The sequence below is a fragment of the Chroicocephalus ridibundus genome, chromosome 6 (genome assembly GCF_963924245.1).
Source record: "Chroicocephalus ridibundus chromosome 6, bChrRid1.1, whole genome shotgun sequence".
Lineage (NCBI taxonomy): Eukaryota > Metazoa > Chordata > Aves > Charadriiformes > Laridae > Chroicocephalus > Chroicocephalus ridibundus.
In genome coordinates this window covers 60,532,202-60,550,709 of record NC_086289.1, presented here as the reverse complement: position 1 = coordinate 60,550,709, position 18,508 = coordinate 60,532,202, and the positions used below count along the sequence as shown (strand labels likewise).

The window sequence follows — 18,508 nt, the reverse complement described above, 5'->3', positions numbered from 1 at the left end:
GATACCATGGAAAAGTGGTCGAGATGCTCCAGCTTTGCCTCGTGCAGTGATGGGGTGGGAGCCGCAGGCAGCGGTGGGACCTGGGGCAGGAGGCTCTGCCTTACAGCTCCTGCTGCTTTTTTTTGGGGGACCGAGGAGTGATGCAGACTGGGGTCCGTTGGATGCTTTGCTGGTGCAGAGGGGCTCTGCCAAATGTGGGGAAAGAACCAGCCAGAAAAAAAAAAAATAAAAAAAAAGAAGAAAAATGAAACCACTAAGCATGGTCTAAAAACAAAAGCTCCCATTTCACGCCGCCTTCTGATCCATGCTGTGGTTGGCGTTGGAGTTCATTTCTTTGATGCCAAGGGGGAAGGGATGGCTCAGAAATCATTTTTTTTCCCCAAAAAGGTTTTGGTTTGCACAGAAATAAAAGGAAGAAGAAGGCATTTCTGATTGAAGTCCACCAACTCCAACAGACCTTTCCTCCGGGCTGGTGTTCATCCATCAAGCAAAGTCCTGGTGGGTTCCTCTGCCAGGTGCTGGTGCTGGGAGGTGCCCTTTGCTGGTGGGTCCTGCTGGGATGGATCCTGGCCCCCGGCCACCGCCCGTTGCTGGTGCTTGGCCATGGCACTGTGCTCCTCTGGCTGCATCCCACCTCTTCGCAGAACAGCAGCACAGAGATTCGGCCGCTTACCTGGGTCACCTTCGAGTGAGCCCACCTGGCGCTCGGCCCTGATTCCGTCCTCTCACGGAACCGCTTTGCTGCTGTTAGCTCCTTCTCTACATTTCTATGGTAACTGCAAAAACCTCAGCCCTTTTGTGTCTTTTTTATTTTTTTTTTTTGTGTGTCTATGTTGGCTTTGTCTGTTTTGCATGTAGCATTGCGTCAAAATAGTGACTTTTTGCTACAAAAACCCCGCTTTTAGCTTGGCCCGAGGTCTCGATGTGAGGATCGGTGGGCGAGATGGCCACGTCTGGCCCGGGTGTTGCCAACTGGCTTCCAATTGCCAAAAATCCCTTCGGCGTCCTCCAGCGCCACAGTTCTGTGTTGCTCCTCACATCACACCCTCCCCCCCCCTCCAAAAAAAAAAAAAAAATCCCCCTTGGCAATTGAGCTGCATCATTTATACAGCCCCGTCCCCGCTGGGCTGCGCCGCGTGCGCTGGAGGAGGCGGCAGCTTTCTCAATAGCAGTAATTAACGCGCGACGTCGCGTGGCTGCCAGCAAAGGTGAACTCAGCGCCTCGCCCATCCCAGCCAGCAGCGAGCTTTTGAATGGGGAAGAGGAGCATGTATTAATAGCATTATTGTGTGCCTCTTCCTAGAGAGGGGGGAAAAAAAAAAAAAAAAAAAAAAAGGAATGTATTTTATGCCATTTAATGACCTTCAAATTAACAGTTCTTTGAAAGCACTTATGTATATTTAATTTTAAATGTTGCTTCAAGTCAGAGCGGGGCTTGCGATGAAAACAGCAGGCAGCCGGTTTTTAAATAAGAGCGAGCTCAGACCATTATTTCCGAGCCCGTCAGCTTTTGGTGCTTGCTATGCTCCTTTCCCTAGGAGAAAACGGGGCTGTCGCTCCCCCAGTCCCTTTCCCTTCTCAGTCCCCCTTCCCTTCTCCTCGGTCCCCCAGTCCCCCTTTCCCTTCTCCTTGCTCTCTGCTCCTCGGCAGGGCGATGGCATCTTCCCAACCAGCCGCTGCGGAGGATGCTGCTCCGGGCTGTGTGATTTGGAGGGAGGGAAAGGGAGGTTTTTTGGGGTTGATTTGCAGAGGTCTCATCAATAAAGCTGCCTGCATCCCTGCCTGGGGACATCCCTGTGGGAGCCAGGGGAGCATCACAGCCGGCCCGTGGCCGGGGATAAATCATCGGGCATCACCTATGGAGGTTATTTGGCACCGACTTGCCACCAGCGCTGTTGTTTTGTGATGAGGACAGGCCTGTTTGCGTTCGTTAGGGTCTGAATTAAGGCTTTTGCCTCTGATCCATAAAAGCTGCTGATATATTTGAGCCACTCTGTGTTCGCTTGGAAATCGTTACTCTTATACATTGAGTTCGACTTAAAAAAACCCCAAGGATCAATGGGTTTCTAAGATGAGGAATGGATTTACAGGCCCTGCAGCGGATGTTCAAGCGCTCGGAAGCGTACCGTAGCTCCAAGGCCACCCGTCCTCGTTAAAACCGCAGGCGGGAAGGCGGGCAGTTGGGGCCAGGGTGTCACATCCAGGTGCTGCGTGTCTCCTGCTCCCCCAGTGTCCCTGCTGCTTGAGGAGCCGCGGCGGGTCATTTAACACCTGTGTCACCGTCTGCTTTGGTGCCTCTTTTCTGAACGATCCTGCCAGGATGGATGCTCATCTAATTATGGCTTGGGTACCTTCCAGATTATTTTCATAGACCCTGAAGGAGACTTACTCCAGCGGTTTCCAGTGACGTTCTTCTCAATATCGGAAGGGCCAGAAATGTCTCGAACGATAATGGAGGAGAGGTGAAGTTCACACCGACAGGACTCCCATGGCAAGTTGTTTCACCCCATCAGCGGCTTTCCTGCTGCTCCTGTTTTGGCTTATGTTTTTGACAGAAAGGTTTGGGTTGGAAGGGACTTTAAAAGATCATCTGGTCCAACCCGCCCCCCTGCCATGGGGGAATGGCTGTGCCTGTCCCAGGTGAGCAGAGCCTCCTCCAAGACCTGTCTCTGGCGGGTGTGAGAGCTGCTGTTGTCTTGTGCTCTCCCATTTTTGATGCCCTTGGGTTTTGGATCTGCATCTGTGTCTCGGGGTAGATCTGCTGTCTCGTGTCCATCTGTCATTGGACCTTGATGGGCTGTGTTGCCATCCCTGGGCTTGGAGTGGAATGAGGAGCAGACACGGCTGCTGTGGTCAGCAGAGGACCTCCTCTGCTTTGCGTGGTGGGAGGAGATGTGAGATGGGAACCAGGCACATGCCTTTGGAGACTATAAGTGTCCGTGGCATTGAATCTGGTCCCTTGGTCCGCATCAGAGAAGCGGATGGGTGCTGGGGAGAGGAATGCATCTGCCTGTGGTGCCCATGGTGCCCTTCACCTAGGCCTTTCTGGGTTGTCAGAGCTGCTGGCGCTCTGGGGACGGTGTCCCAGGGCCACCCGCTTTGGCTGGCCATCCTCCGTGGAGCAGCATCATGGGCGTCCCTCCGGCCTGGCCAGAGCTGCCCTCTCCCTCCCCGTCTGGGCATGTCTGCTGCTTCTGCTCTCCTTCCTCCATCGGCATTTAGAAACCGCATGAAGCCCCATGCACGGCCGTGCCGTAGCAGCTGTTTCAGGGACGTCGCTGGGTCCAAGCAGTCCCCAGCACATGGACCACAAGTGGAGGAGAAACCAGCCGCGTTGCTAAGTGAGATGACCATGGACGGGGTGGCCCTGCTGGTGGCAGAGGCGGGGATGGCGTTGAGGTCTCCTGGCCCATCTCTAGAGCGTAAAGCTGGAGGAGGTTAATCGGAGCAAACCAGCCGCCTGAATTTTAAGTGGATTAGCTGAACTCCGCTCGTTCCCAAAACAGACGTGCCCTTTCAGGACGGACGTGGAAGTGGATTAGGCAAAAATCTACTTAAGGCTGCGTTAATTCTAGATAAGTGTTAGGGGGATTAACGCCTATCCACTTAAAAAAATTAATTGGAGGGAACTTTTCTCTGTGTCCCCAAGTAAACAAGGCTCGGCAGCTTTCCCCGTCCGCCGGCCCGGGGCTCTGGCTTTCCCTTCTCCGCTCTCCCCTCCCCACACGTTGCCCAGGAGCTGACATCGCGGTGGGGGTGGACCTGCTCCTCTCTCCGTGATTATCCCCGGAGGTCTCATTAGGCAATTGAACCCTTGCGCGAAGGTGGGGAGAGAGGGCAGGAAAATTATGGTCACTGTCAGTGCAATTATGAATGCTAATTAGCGCCGAGCGGGACTGGCGGCAGGAGGTGCAGACCATGCCAAGTGTTGTCTAAGGAGCAAGGTGAGCCGTCGGAAACGTGAAGCCTCGCGGGGGCTTCCATGGGCAGGTGACCGTGAAATGTGCGCACGTCAGTTTATTTGCTTATTTTTCCTCACCAGGCTCTGGCTGAACTCTTTTCACGTTCCCCAGCCGAAATATGCTGGGGAGGTGTCCCCAGCTGGTGGCTGCCAGTGATCTGGGGCTAGGGGTCCATCTTTTGGTGGGTGTCAGTGCCCAGCAGCAGCACCGTGTCCTGGCCCTGATGGGGATGGGGCACTGTGGATGTCCCAGGGACACAGCGGCAAGGTGGTGGCTCCCCTTTTCTAGAGGACTGGGTGAGGGCAGTATCCGGGGAGGGCTCGTGGCAGTGGTTCGTGGCACGGTGATGGCTTTGGGGTGCTCCCAGAGCTGGGGGGTGGCTCTGCATGTGTCCCCGTCCCTTCCCCTTCCCACCCCCTGCTCTCCTTTCCTGCTGCAGAGCTCAGGAATAGCAGCCGGGTTTGCAGTGCCGTCCGGGCCATCCTTGGATCGTTCCGAGTATTTGCAGTTCTACCGGGCTGCTCCATGTCCGTGGGTGCAGAAAGGGGGAGCACCCCGGGGCCGGCACGCTGCCCGTCTCCCGGCCACACCATCCATTCCCCAACGGCCGCACCGACGCGGATAACGCCTTCCCTTACACCTTCTTCTCTCCCAAGCGTGGCCTTTTTATTGCTGTTTGTGTCACGCCAGCACGTACAGGCTGAGATCAAAGCCCTCGGTGCCGCCTCGCAGGGCAGGGGGATGTGTGACGGACAGGGGGTCGGTGGCTGTGCACCTGGGGGATGCTAGGCCGCGCTGCCCCTTCCCCTGTCCCTCCGCTCCTGGGGGATCCATCCTTTGGGATGCACCCAAATCATCCATAGCTGCCCCCTGCATCAGTTTTGCAGTTCGGCCTCAGTTTTTGTGTGGTCCAGTCGATAAATCACCATCACCCACTGGCCTGGGGGCAACCACCCTGATTCTCCCTGGTCCCCAGGGACTTGCCGGGCTCAGCGGCGTGTTGGGCATCGTCTGCCGCGTCCTGCGTCTGCGGCTTGCTGTAAAACACCGCTTCTGTTTCTCTTGTCGCTTTTCCCCCAGCTTTTCAGCTGCTCTGCTCCCATTAAGGTTGATGGGAGCCGTGAGACCAAGTCCCCGAGCGCGGCACCGCAAATGGACCCTGGTGCATAAGAAATACAAAGCGTTATCTTTTCCCCCAGCCAAAGCTTTTTTTTCCTTCTTTTTTTTTTTTTTATGAGATAATCTCTATTTCTCTTACCCTTTCTCCCCTGCCCCTTTTTTTCTGCCAAACTCCAAATTACTGAATAAAAGTTTCATTATTACCTGGGTTTACTAAAAAAAAAAAAAAAAAAAAAAAAAAAAAATATGGTTTTCATTGAGGAGAATGGTGAATTTTAATAGGAGTGAAATGTCAGACACAGCTGGAGTTGTTTTTTGAAAGCATCGGCATGTTCGGAGCGGCACAGGGACGCCCGGCAATAATTATACCAGCGAGCCCCGGTTATCGGTGGCCGAGCAAGGGACGCAGCGGTCAATTGCTTTGTTATTTAATGTGGCACCTTTATGTTTCTAAGGTGCAATTATATATTAAAAGCATCTTTGCCTCTCCCAAGCAGCTAAATAATGGGCTTTTGTTGCTGCCTGGCACTTCTTGGTCGCAGGGTGAGGAGGAGATGCTCCTGGGGCTGCTCTTTGGGTCACGAGACCCTTCTGGCTTCCCCCCGGCAGCGGAGAAAATGGGTGGGTTTTGGTGCATTGGACAAAGCGATTTCACGGTGCCTGCTGGTTTGCTGCTGCTTTCAGCCTGGGGCTGGTTGTATTGCAGAGGGAGGGGGGGGAAAAAAAGCATCTTCACTGATGGGGGCTGAGGGGGGACACCCGGTAGCATTCCCACCCCCGAAATCAAGTCTCAGCCTCCGCTCTCCGAAGCATCTCGGCTTCACAAAGAAACCCGGCTCTTCCCTTCCTTTTTTTTTTTTTCCTTCTTTCTTTCTTTCTTTCTTTCCCCCGAGGAAAAACTGAGAGCTTTCAGTGAAATTGTCAATTTTCTGACAGCATATTAATTAATCACTGCTTTTTTTCTTTTTTTTTTTTCTTTTCCTGAAAGGCTGTATCTGCTGTCAGAAACCTTCGGGTTCTGCTGGCTGGATTCCCCACCGGCTGCGGGGCCAGGGGATGCGAAGGAGCAGTTTCGGGGGCTGCGCTGCGTCTCCGAGCTTTGGCCATCCTCATTATTCTCACCCTCCTCTCCTTTCCCTCCTTTCCCTCGCAGGGGCGTCGAATCCAGCCGTGCAGCCGGAGGAGGGGATTGACGCCGGTCCCCAGCTTCCCCCCCAGAGGATGATCCGGGAGGTCCCCGGGAGCCCCGTGTCCCCTCCCCGAGCCCCGACGTGCCCCTGGCTGTACCCTGTCCTGTACATAACCAGTGAGATGTCTGTAAAACAGTTCACCCCTTGTAATTTTTTTTTTTTTTTGCCCTTCTCTCCCCCCGACCCTGTCCCCCCCGCCGCCAGCCTCAACCCTCCCTGCCCCAATTCGTTGATTGTGTTGAAATTGTCGGAGTTTGTAACAGTAACTTTCAGAGAATATTGTACTAAAGAGAAAATTGCACTCAATAAAAATGATGAAATAAGCCTGGTCCCTCTCCTTCCCCTGCCCAGGGGCTGCCGGTTTCTCCTCCGCGTGCGCCGAGCCAGGTGAACGTTGGCCATGAATATTCATGTGGGGACCTGGAGTTTTGCTGTCTACCAGGTCCAGCTCTCCGCTTGGTAAATGAAGCCACTTTACTCCCGGCGATCCCTATCGGAGGTGGCTTGCTGCAAAAAGCCAGGGGAAGGAATTTTCTTGGTTGTTGTTTTGGTTTTTTTTCCCCACGGACCAGGTTTCAAAGCCCTGGTGTGTGATCACTGGGGGAAGCCCCACTGGAGGTGCTGGCTGGGATGGAGACGCCGTCTGTGCTGCGGCGGGGCACGGCGGCTCCTCGCCTCCCCAGCCAGACTTGAACCTGCTCGCCTTAAGGATTACTGTTAAATGGTTGCAGGAAAACGGATCCTTCTCGGGCATTTTATCCAGCTGGGACCATGCAGCCCATCCAGGTGATGCTACCTGAGGGTCGTTTACCACAGGGACCGTCCTCCAGCCAGCGATGAGGGCTAAAACCGATAGATTTAGAGATAGGCAACCACCACCCAGGTATTTTTGGGTTCAGAAAGAGGGGCTACTACTGTGAGAGCTTTTGAGGTCAGGGGTATGGGCTTCCCATGGGTTTGGGGTGAACTTAGAGGGAGGGAGGGAGGCTGGTCCAGCTGGAGGTGGGGCTGGAACATCCCTGAGGTCGCTGCTGTCCCTGTAACGCTCCGATCAGTGGTACTGCTGATGCAGGGCTCTCTCAGGGCTGCTAGCAAGAGATCTTTGAGTTCTTCCTACATCTCTGTGGTCATTAAGAGATGGGGGGTTTTGCTGTAGGGTTTTTTGAGCGAGTAAGTTCAACGTGCTCATGGTGACGGCTCCAGGCAGGACCCTGGGCTCACACAGGCACAGTGAGCTTTGCCTCACACTTCGTAGAATCACAGAATCATAGAATGGGTTGGGTTGGAAGGGACCTCTAAAGGCCATCTAGTCCAACCCCCCTGCAGTCAGCAGGGACATCTTCAACTAGATCAGGTTGCTCAGAGCCTCATCAAGCCTGGCCTTGAATGTCTGCAGGGATGGGGCCTCCACCACCTCTCTGGGCAACCTGAGCCAGTGTCTCACCACCCTCAGTGTAAAGAACTTCTTCCGAATGTCTCATCTAAACCTGCCCTGCTCTAGTTTAAACCATTGCCCCTCGTCCTGTCGCTACAATCACACACAGGGGGAAAATGGCAAGCCCAAAGTAACTGTTTTTTTGGGGTGTTTTGGGGTTTTTTTTGGCCAAGCCCATCCTGATGAATGAAACCAGAGCGCCTCTGCTGTAAAACCCAGGCTCCTGGCAGGTCTTTGGACACACGAGATGCAAATGGGCAGTGGCTGACGGAGGGCAGAGCTGAAGTTGTTTGCGCATCCTTAATTGAGTAGATTCTTGATTTAATGGGCTACGGGTGGGGTTTAAATGAACCTTCATGTTTCTTGAATCCTCTGGGATTCGGGGTGCAGAGAAGGGTATATCCCTTACACAGGTCGCCCCGAGGTTTTTCCCGTTAAGTAAGCAAAAGACGTTTCCAGCCAGCGCTTAATGTTCCCAAAGCACCTTGCCTGGGAATGGCATTTTAATAGGGTCCGGAGGAGCCCTGCTGACAGTTTGATGGCTTAATGGGGCTGGGAAGGCCCGCGGGGTCTCCGGCAGGTCCCGGGGTGGTCCCCCTGGAGTCTCACCTCGCTGATGAGGGTTTATACGCCTGCAGGCTCTGCCCACGGCGAATTTGTTTTTCCCATGGGGTAACTGGTGGCCAGCTTCGCCTGCATCCCAGCTGGAACAAGATGTCACTCACCAAGGCCACAAGGAGTCCAAAAAACTTTTCCTGAGCTTTGAATATAGACACAGGCGGCTGTCACAGCCAGGAGGGAGGCTAACTCGCAGAATGAAAAATCTTTCCTTCATGGCTCTCGGGTTTGAAAAATGGAAGCAGCGCGTTGGCTCCAATTACTCTGCAGCAGCTCCCAGAAATTTCAATATACCTGATGCTCCGGCACGCCAGCTTGGTCACCGTTGAGTAGAGTAACTCCTCATTTACCCCACCGCAGGCAGAAAATTGAGCCGGGCCTGCTCTGGGCAGGGGGCAGCAGGAGGAGCTGGCTCCCTGGGAGGGACGATGCTCCGTGGGGTGCAGTGGGGGGCTGCCCCGGTGGGTTCATCTGGTGGGAGACACTTGCTTTTGAGGGGCAAAATGCTCCCTGCAAACAAGGCACGGGGCGCTGCTCTGTCCTGGGGGAAGAGAGGAACGGGGAAGCTACCGGCTGCACAGAGACATGGGAGCGAAGGAGGGGGAGGCCGGAGACACACACGGCCACAGCTTGGGCTGCATCCCCAGCAGCGTGGGCAGCAGGGGCAGGGGGGGGATTCTGCCCCTCTGCTCCGCTCGGGGGAGACCCCCCTGCAGTGCTGCCTCCAGCTCTGGGGCACCAACAGCAGAAGGAGACGGAGCTGTTGGAGCGGGGCCAGAGGAGGCCCCGGAGATGCTGGGAGGGCTGGAGCCCCTCTGCTGGGAGGACAGGCTGAGAGAGCTGGGGGGGTTCAGCCTGGAGAAGAGAAGGCTCCGGGGAGACCTTAGAGCCCCTTCCAGTCCCTAAAGGGGCTCCAGGAGAGCTGGGGAGGGACTCTGGATCAGGGAGGGGAGCCATGGGATGAGGGGGAATGGTTTTATACTGGAAGGGGGGAGATTTAGATGAGATCTGAGGAAGCAATTCTTGGCTGTGAGGGTGGTGGGACGCTGGCCCAGGTTGCCCAGAGAAGCTGTGGCTGCCCCATCCCTGGAGGTGTTCAAGGCCAGGTTGGACGGGGCTTGGAGCAGCCTGGTCTGGTGGGAGGTGTCCCTGCCCAGGGGATCTCTAAGATGATCTTTCAGGTCCCTTCTAACCTGAAGCCTTCTGTGATGCTATGATTCTATGATCCCCCGTCCTCTCCCACCTCCCCTCCCTCCACCGCTTGGCAATGAAAGATGAATAAAAGACAAGCCCGAGAGGACCATAGGCTAAATTGTAATTGGAGCAGTATGGTCCGATTATAAAGTTATGTGCCAACCCACATTAAATGGCAGCATCTGCTGGAATTATTGGTGGTGCCTCGGCGCCTATTACAAGTGGTGGGTTTTTCCTGGAGGACAAGCCGGGCTGGCTGTGGCGGTGCTGCGGAGCCTGTGCCGGAGCCGGGAGGGCTCGGATGGAGCGGGGCTGAGGCTGCTGCCATCTCGAAATCTCCTCCGGGCCCTGTGGGAGGGGTTTTGGGGGATGATCTCTAGAAAGCCACCTCCTGTCCCCAGCCAAAATGGCCTGTTTCTATATATCAGGCCATGCTGCGTCCACCTCCAAAGCAACACGCACAAACACGTGTTGTGTGTGTGTTCACAGCCACACGCACGCACAGCTCGCATCCTCCCTGCACAACACGGTGCTCGGGACGGGGCAGCAGTGACATCCCCTTAGTTGCTTTTAGCTGATTTCCAGTTACTGCCCTGATTAAACCTGCCTAGGTGACCTGGGGGTTGGACTAGATGGCCTTTAAAGGGCCCAACCCAACACGCTCTATGATTCTATGACCTCTCGCCATCCCCAAAGCCACCACCAGCACCAGGATCCGCCGCCCTCAGCCCCGTTTCAGAGCCGGCTGGGCAAGCCCTTGGTGGGATGGCTTCTGGCATGAGGGCAGCGGTGCACCTCAGCGATGGCATTGCCCGCTGCGTCCCCTGCGCCGGCGCCGCTGGGCGTGATGAGCAAGGCAACGAGCAAATCGATTAGCAAACAGCTTCGGCTTGGCGCCACCGCTCCCCCGCGGAGGGTGTCACTGGGCATTTTGCACGAAGCTCCCCGTAACGTGCTGTCACCAGGCTAACTGAGCAAAGGGGGTTCGGGCAGGAGGGGAGACGGCCTTGAGCTGTGATGTGGGCTCCTCCGCCCCTCCGTCAGCGATGGAGAGGATGCAGGATGCTTCCCTGCAGGACCGGCCCCTGCCTGGCCCTGGAAGAGAGGGCAGCGCTTTCTGTCGCAAAGTGCAGAAGGGTGAACCTGGGCGGGACACTGTCTCTGCTGCCACCCTGGCCTTGGGGACTGTCCCTGCTGGGGACGCCGGTGCCTCCTTGCTGGTCCCCCTCTACCCAGGGAGGGCTGGGGAGAGGGTTAGCTTCAGCCTGGCTCACGTAGGAGCAGCTCTGGGAAGTCCTTATTTCTGGCGACACGCACGCGGGAGGGCTAAAGGCCGGGAGTCTGGGGGCTCGGCCAGGGACCTGGCTCAGGCTGCTGCCCGCTCCCCAGCCAGCTGCCACCCAAACCACGTGGAGAGCTGGGCTCCCCAAAACCCCAAAATATCCCTCGCGTCCCGGCGCTACAAGGTGGTCATTCATTATCCCAGCCCAGAGGAGGTTTTTCTCCCCACGCGGCGCCGGAGCTGCTCTCGAGCCTTTTATCCCCTGGCACCAGGCACAGCCCATGCATTATTTACCGCGCGCCTTCCCGGCACTGCGCCGCGCTCCGAATTATTCATTTCCCTTGTGGGCTTTTTCCATGGCTCTCTAATCAGAGTTTCTTAGTTCTTTATAAACACTAATGAATTTATTTCCCGATGCCCTTATGAGGGAGATGGGGTATTACATCTTCTTTTACATGCAGCAAGCTCCAGCACGGATTCAGGGGCTTCAAAGCCAGGCAGGCGCCCCGGGAGGCCAGGAGCTCCAGTTTGCCGTGGACCTGTTGTTTTTGGTAGCCGGTGTGTTCAGAGCATCACGGGGGCTCAGCGGATGATGCCCACCCCGGTGCTGGTCCCCACTCATCCTCCATCCCGGCAGCACCTTCCTCCCGGGGGGACCCTCCTCTCTATTTAACATTTATTTGAGCACTTGGTCCTGCAGGCACAGGGGTGGGTATTGCCCGCGGTGACTCCCCCGCAGGGAAGCCCCTCTGCGCTGACGCTGTGGAAGAGGGTGGCAGCTCTTGAACACCAGACGGGTCAGTAATCGCTCCGCCAAAGCACGTCCAACTACAGGGCACTGACGCCCGGGTTCTGCTGGGAGGCGTCCTGGCCTGTCCCTAAACCAGCTCCTGACCAGCGAGGGTCACCAGACAGCGCGCACACGCAAGTTCTTAAAACAAACGTAAGCATAATGAAGCATAAAACCACCTCAGCAGCTTCATCTGCCACCACGGGATTTTACCCCAGGATGAGTCAGGGAGAAACCCCGCTGGCTGTTAATCTGGGATCCACCGTTCCCAGCACAGGCGCAGAGCTCAGGTCCGTGCGTGGCTGTACCTGCGGCCCCAGGCCCGCCCGTGGGCACGCTGGGCTACAGGAGCATTCCGTTCCTTGCCCAGTCCCTGTTCCCTTTGGCTGCTGCAGGCGTTCCTTGGTAAGCTTCCCTCCCCTCTTCTCCGCTTTCTGAGCTGCACCGGGGTCCACAGACGTTATTAGAACATCTTTTGTGGGTGCCCTGCCCTTCAGCCCTCCTGGTGCCCCCCCGAGCTCCTCGCCTTCCCCAGGTGTCCGTGTTCCCATGAGGGTGGTGGGATGTTGGCCCAGGTTGCCCAGAGAAGCTGTGGCTGCCCCATCCCTGGAGGGGTTCAAGGCCAGGTTGGACGGGGCTGGGAGCAGCCTGGGCTGGTGGGAGGTGTCCCTGCCCAGGGCAGGGGGTGGCACTGGGTAGTCTCTAAGGTCCCTTCCAACACAAACCGTTCTGTGATTCTACAGTTCTTTAGGTGGCCTCGCTCTGCACTGAATCGGCAGCTTTTTGCCATGCTCAGTTATAGTTTGCTCCCTGTGCATGTCCCTCTGCTTGGTGCCCTGCTGGACCCCTTTCTTTTAGGTTTTTCCCTCCCACTAAGCCCCAAAATGACCCGACCAGGGGTGTGGAGAGAAGCAGTGCGTAGCGGGGCGGGAGGTGTCAGGTGATCACCGTTTTTAGCTCGGGGAGGGTTTATTAATTGGGATGTGATGCGTGCGATAGCCGGGGACCAGCTCGGGGCCGGGAGTGCCGACCCCGGCTCACGTGGCGCTGAGCCGCACTAATAAGCCTCAGTGACAGGCAAGGTTGCCTGCGAGCCTAAACTAATTAGTGCTGCTGGGCTGTGCTGCGGGGGTGGTCGGCCTGCGGGGTGCCGGGGGGAGCCGTGGCCTCCACGGGGCCGAGCTGGACCGAGGCGTCAGCAGCCGAGGGCCGTCTCTGCAGGAAGAGGTGGGCAATGCTGCACCCAGAACCAGAGGAAGCCTCCTGAGGAGCAACAAACGCCCATTTCCAGTCTCTTCAAGAACATGAACGCAGCTCTGCTGCTGCATGGCCGTGTGGGTGCTGCCACCGTGCACGGGGACAGATGCAGCTCCTCTGCAGGAGCCTCCTGGGCGACTGACCCCTCTTCCCCCTGGAAGCCTATGAGCCTGCCCAGGGAGGTGGCAGCCGGGTGCCACGCCAGTATTACTGAGCTTTTTAGTAGGGCCTGTAGCGACAGGACAAGGGGCAATGGTTTTAAAGCGAAAGAGGGGAGATTCAGGCTAGATATAAGGAAGAAATTTTTATGCTGAGGGTGGTGAGACCCTTGCCTAGAGAGGAGGGAGATGCCCCATCCCTGGAGGTGTTCAAGGCCAGGTTGGACGGGGCTTTGAGCAACCTGATCTAGTGGGAGGTGTCCCTGCCCAGGGCAGGGGAGGTTGGACTAGGTGGCCTTTAAAGGTCCTTTCCCACACAGACCGTTCTATGATTCTATACCGAGCTTTCAGCGCGCAAAACAAAACCAGATGCATCCGGCGGTCTGTGGAGGAGGGAGCAAACCTTGTACTGTGCTGGGGAATCATAGAATCACAGACTGGTTTGGGTTGGAAGGGATCTTGAAGACCACCCAGTGCCACCCCCTGCCCTGGGCAGGGACACCTCCCACCAGCCCAGGCTGCTCCCAGCCCCGTCCAACCTGGCCTTGAACCCCTCCAGGGATGGGGCAGCCACAGCTTCTCTGGGCAACCTGGGCCAGCGTCCCACCACCCTCACAGCAAAGAATTGCTTCCTCACATCTCATCTAAATCTCCCCTCTTTCAGTATAAAACCGTTCCCCCTCATCCCATGGCTCCCCTTCCTGATCCAGAGTCCCTCCCCAGCTCTCCTGGAGCCCCTTTAGGGACTGGAAGGGGCTGGAAGGTCTCCCCAGAGCCTTCTCTTCTCCAGGCTGAACCCCCCCAGCTCTCTCAGCCTGTCCTCCCAGCAGAGGGGCTCCAGCCCTCCCAGCATCTCCAGGGCCTCCTCTGGAAGAGCCTGAGCACCCTCCTCTCCATCCTCCCATTTCCCCGTCAAATGCAAACAGATGTCCTTCTCCTTTCTGAAGCTGCACCTGCCGGTGCCTGGGCTGCGGGCGAGCTGTGGGCCAGCCTGTGGCCGTGCTGTCTGTCCCCCTGTCACACCATGCACAGCTGTCCCACCAGCAGTGTGCCTGTGATGCTGCGGAGCTCCAGCGCCCGCCCTCCGTCTCTCGGCGAAGCTGCCTGCGAGACACCACACTCATTAGAGCGGAGACACCCGCACGGATAGCCATGACAAGCAGCAATTATTGCGCTGACAAAATAAAAGTTTTGAGCTGTTTTGCAAATATTTTTGAAGCCCCGATACAGCAGCAGAAGTGGGCGTAATTACACATAAAAATGTATCTCCTTTATAGTCTTTTAATTATCTACTCAGGTGAAGCATAATTTGAGGGGAAAAGCTTTAAATCTGTTCATTTCTAATAATAAAAAATGAGGTGGGAGAGTGTTATTTTAATGTAATTAAGAGAGGATACAGCTGGATGGATGGGCTGGAGAGCAGGATCTGCGCTGTGTTCCGGAGACCTCAGGCTCTGCTCCCTTCCCTATTCCCATCCATGTCCTTTCTCCTCGCTGGGCAGTCTGTTCACACCGTGCTAGGAATAGGTCTCTATTCACAGGTAGTGCCAATATGATTAACTAGTCTTGTCATCAGCCTTCCCAAGCCCAGCCTGGCCAGGACGTGCCCTGGAAAGCCTGGGACCGTTGATGGACCACACCTGAGGCTTGTCTGCTCTTGTAGACCACTCTCCAGCCACAGGTCAGCAGAGCCTTTGGAGGCCAAGGTGGGACTGAGTGTTGTACTGGGGGAAAGGGATGGAGAAGGACCATCCGGCTGGCAGGGCAGTGTCTGCCGGGGCGGAAATGCCGTAAGAACACTTGGGATCAGATGGGTTGGGAAGCTGAACATTAGAACTAGTGATGCTAAAGCTACCTGATGGTCTTTGTCCATCTTCTTGCTTCCCATTAGGTGGTTATTTTGCTCACCAGGTTCATCTTGTCTTTCCATCTGAGATTCCCTTGGGGAGCAGACAGGCTGGGCACCTCCCAGGACTCGGGACTCCTTGCTGGGGCCCAAGGTGCCCACACCAGTGGGGCAACGACGGTGCTCCAAGCTGAGACCTGCGTTAAATCTGGTTCCAGGGCTCTAGCTTCTTCCCAGCATAGGCTTACCTGAGACACTAAGCACTAACTGTTTCCTTCCCCCTCCCCGCCACTTCAGTTTCTGAGCTGCTCTCAGGTGAGGCACCTTCTAAAATAAGTCATTTCCATCCAGTCTGCTGTAATGCACAGCTTTCCAAGGGAGGAATGAGCGCTGAACTTTAATTTTCTTACAACGGCTCCTCGGAGCCCCAGATAAGACCAAAACCTGGCACTTCTGGGCTGTGTGCTCCACAAAGGCGCCAAGAGTCCTGCAGACCCTGCAAGCAGAGCAGATGATCCATCTTCCAGGGAGGAAAGCTGAGGCACAAGGGGATGAGGTGACTTTTCCAGGAGCCTGAACGCGGTTGGTCCCAGGGATGCTGCAGGTGCCGGTGTAAGACACGCCGCTCCCTGCCTTCGCATCTCACGGGGACCCAGCTAGCGAACGGGGAAAACCAGGCTGTTTTGAGCCGCGCACAAGCCCTCCCAGAAAGCCAGAAGGCCTCGCTGCCTGTCTGCGCCGCTCCTGTTATCATGAATGTCAAGTGCTTTACAAACACAGGTATTAAATGTCAGATCCCGTCCCTTACAAGCCCCGCTTGTAATCGGAATGCTCAGACATGCTCGGTGGTCATCTCGCTCCCGTTTCCTTCCTCTGATAAGCGGCGCCCCTTGTCCCACCGCGTTCTGGGCAGTGCTCTTTACCCCGCTCTGGACCTTCATCCCACCCTCTTTGTCCTCCCTCCTCGACAGCTGAAAATCCGTAGGGTCAGATCTCCCGCCCAGCCCCCGGCTTTAGGAATGGTAACCTACATTTTGGGTGAGCTGTTGAGATGCCGGTGGCTCTGCTCCCACCCCATGCTGGTGCCTTTAACCATCAGACCCGAGCCCTCCCTCACAGCTGTGTCCAAGCAAGCTCCTCTCCTCAAAAGCTCCAGGCTCTAGCCTCCCTGCTGCTGCTCCAGGGTTTCTTGTGTGGTTTTGCCCTTGCTTTTCTCTTGGGTAAGTGAGATTGGGGTTTTTCTGCACGCGTCGAGTGGCTTTTCTCCCTTCCTGGCTTTTTTTTTTTTTCTTTTTTTCCCTATCAATTTGCTGTTATTTTGGATAATGATGCTGCTCAGGGTGGCACAGCAGTGCTATGGTTTGGGAGGATAACAAGGTTTTCCCCCCATCCCTATGTTATTGTTTCCGACCTTCATACTGTGTGAGTCCCTTTCCCGCGCCTGGCCACAAGAATGGCCACTGTGGCCACCAGCTTTCCGCCGTCTTGTCCTTGGTGTGAAAGCCCTCCCCCGGGAACAAAGAACGTGCCACCTCTTGAGCGCGTGGGTGACAGGAACTGCTGAGCCGCGTCCCATTCGGCGCCTTTGAGACGGGCTTTCTCATTTCCACCGTGGCATTGACACAGTAAAATAATACGTAGAATACACACAATAAATTAAAGCAAATACAGCAGGCCGGTGCCCAGAAATTTGGAACTTGCTGCATGCGTGGCGCAGGCTAACAAGATGCATTTTAATAATTACAAATGAACCTGTGGCCAAAAGAGCCTTTACTGAGCACACCTGTAATGAATGCTGATGCCGCCGCTCCCCACAGAATGCTGATAATCACATTTGCTAGTGCATTAGAGCTGATTTAGGGGTAAACAATAGCTTCCATCTGAGTTTGTTTTACAACCTATTGACTGTAGCAGGTAGCTTTTTCTGTTATTGAAATATTTGTAAATATTTTACCAGGCCTTCACACTGCAGTTGTTTGTGGGGTTTGTTGTTTTTTGTGTTTTTTTTTTTTTCTAAATTTTATTATTTATTTCTTGTGAATTGACAACAGTTGCGTTCACCCTCCATATAACCAGAGGAGCTCATGGTTGTTTCCCCCCTCTCTCCAGTCTTTGTTAGAATAATTGTTCTTCCCACAGTGACTGCCGCATGGTTTGTAAGCTTATTTCAGGCTCTACTGTGGGGATTAGTGATAACACTGCCTATTGTGCGAAGGTTCATATTATTTAAAATTGGAACTAGAACAAAGGCAATTCAATTCCAGTTCCTCGCTGTATGGGTAAAATAGCATTTGCCGACACTGTCCAGGAAATGCAAGGTACGAGCTGAGTTTCTGCCTGTCTTGAGGCCAGTGAAGGGAGTTTGATACAGCTGGGCATCCTTTGTTCAGCGTCAGAGCTTGAGCCGGGGGAGGGGGAGACTGTTTTTTCTTTGGGTTGCCCCTTCCCTGATGGTTGTTATTAATGCCCTGTTAAGCACCGCCATTGACCTGTAGATCTCCAAGTAGCTGGTGCAGCAGGAAGGGGATGTGGTGTTGCAGTGGAAACCCTCAGGTTTGAATTTCTCTTTCTGGCTTCCAGGGTAGGGTCTGGGGGGCATTTCAATAGCAATGGCAATTCCACACAGTCAGGTAAGAGCGGGGCCGGGGCCGCTCCCAGCTCTGGTGGCCACAGCTGGTCTCGCACACACAGCCCTGGTGTAGCTGGGCTTCCGCTCAGCCCCTCAGCTGGTAGCCCCTTCCCCATTCCGCATGGCAGTATCACGAGCCCAGGTGTCCAGCAAATAGCCCACGGTGTATACGTGTGGGTGGACTTCATGATCTTAAAGGTCCCTTCCAACCTAGATGATTCTATGGCATATGCTTTAAGTCAGGAATGCATTAGATGGAGTTTGTGTCCCCTTGGTGCGTGCAGAGCTGGTGTCCTTGGGCATCAGGTGCCTCTTGGAAGGTCTTCTCCTGGCCTGGTTGGACCAGAGGAGCTTGCGGCAGGGCTGCGTGGTCGCTCTGTCCCTCGTGGCAGGGAAGGCTGAGAGTGCGAGGAGGTCCCAGGCTGGTGTGGTGGCAGTGTTGGCCTCTCTTAGACTTCTCCCTTGGGATTATGCAGTCCCTATCCCTGGAAATTCATGTCTTCCTCTTTAGAATTCATTTTGACTTTGAGGGACGAAGGAAAGATACTGCTGATTCTCCTTCCATGGAGCTTCTATGGCCATTGAAGTTCTTACTACACAATTTTTGTCAGCAGCAGTCAACCCTCTGCTCAGCTCTTCCTCTCCCCCATCCCCAATCCACCCAAGGTGGCATCAAAGTCCTGCATTCCATACGCCCCACATGTTGGCTTCTCCTTCAGGCTGGGAGATGCCCGCTGTCTCCTACCCTGGCTACTGCTGGTCTGTAACCTGCCAGTCATCCTCCTCTCCTGCCCCCAGCAGCAAAAGGAGCAGAGAGCGTGGGGTGTGCGGGTGTGCACGGGGGGCGGTGAGAAACCCCAGACACACAAAAGCTGGAGGAACCACCAGCAGCTGTAACCCTGGCAACTGTGTCTCAGGATTTGAATGTAATTATACCTCGAACGTGATAAACACTCCGAAGGACTCCTTATGCAGAGATCATACTAAACAAGTCTTTGAAATTGCCCTCATCAAATATTGATAGAGGG

General features: G+C 55.2%; 1 protein-coding gene across 2 annotated transcripts in view; it reads left to right on the top strand.

The window, feature by feature from the left end:
* Positions 1-6,577, top strand: part of EPHB1 (EPH receptor B1) — an 86,543-nt gene extending 79,966 nt beyond the window's left edge. Inside the window, exon 17 of one of the 2 annotated variants that reach the window (XM_063340143.1) lies at positions 6,235-6,577. The gene's annotated coding sequence lies outside the window, so the exon portion shown is untranslated. Of the gene's footprint in view, positions 1-6,069 lie in introns of both variants that reach the window. The other variant, XM_063340144.1, reaches the window with a different exon arrangement.
* The last annotated feature ends 11,931 nt before the right edge of the window (positions 6,578-18,508 follow it).